Consider the following 378-nt stretch of genomic DNA (forward strand, 5'->3'; position numbering starts at 1 on the left):
AAATCTCACTTGTAAATCTCGTCAAGCATTCATGATTATAACTTATGTTAACAACAAATCAAGTTTTTTTCATAATTTAGGTGTCGGTTATACCATATAGCATGAGTTATGAAAATGTCATATATTTGTTGTGCTAAGTGTTATATAACATAAATCTAGATTAGTCATTTAATAAGCAAAATATTAAAGAATGAACGAGATAAAAAATACAAAACATGTTAGTATCAAACATTAAAGTTTATATTATACTTATTCTTACAGTAATAGAGTAATCTTTTCACATTGACATAATAAATATAGCTAAACATAATGAAAGAAAAAAAAAAACAAAATAAGAATATAAATAAGATAAAAGTTAACTAAGGAAATGAAAGGAAT

This window comes from Populus euphratica, unplaced genomic scaffold (assembly GCF_000495115.2).
Source record: "Populus euphratica unplaced genomic scaffold, PopEup_1.0 scaffold65.1, whole genome shotgun sequence".
Lineage (NCBI taxonomy): Eukaryota > Viridiplantae > Streptophyta > Magnoliopsida > Malpighiales > Salicaceae > Populus > Populus euphratica.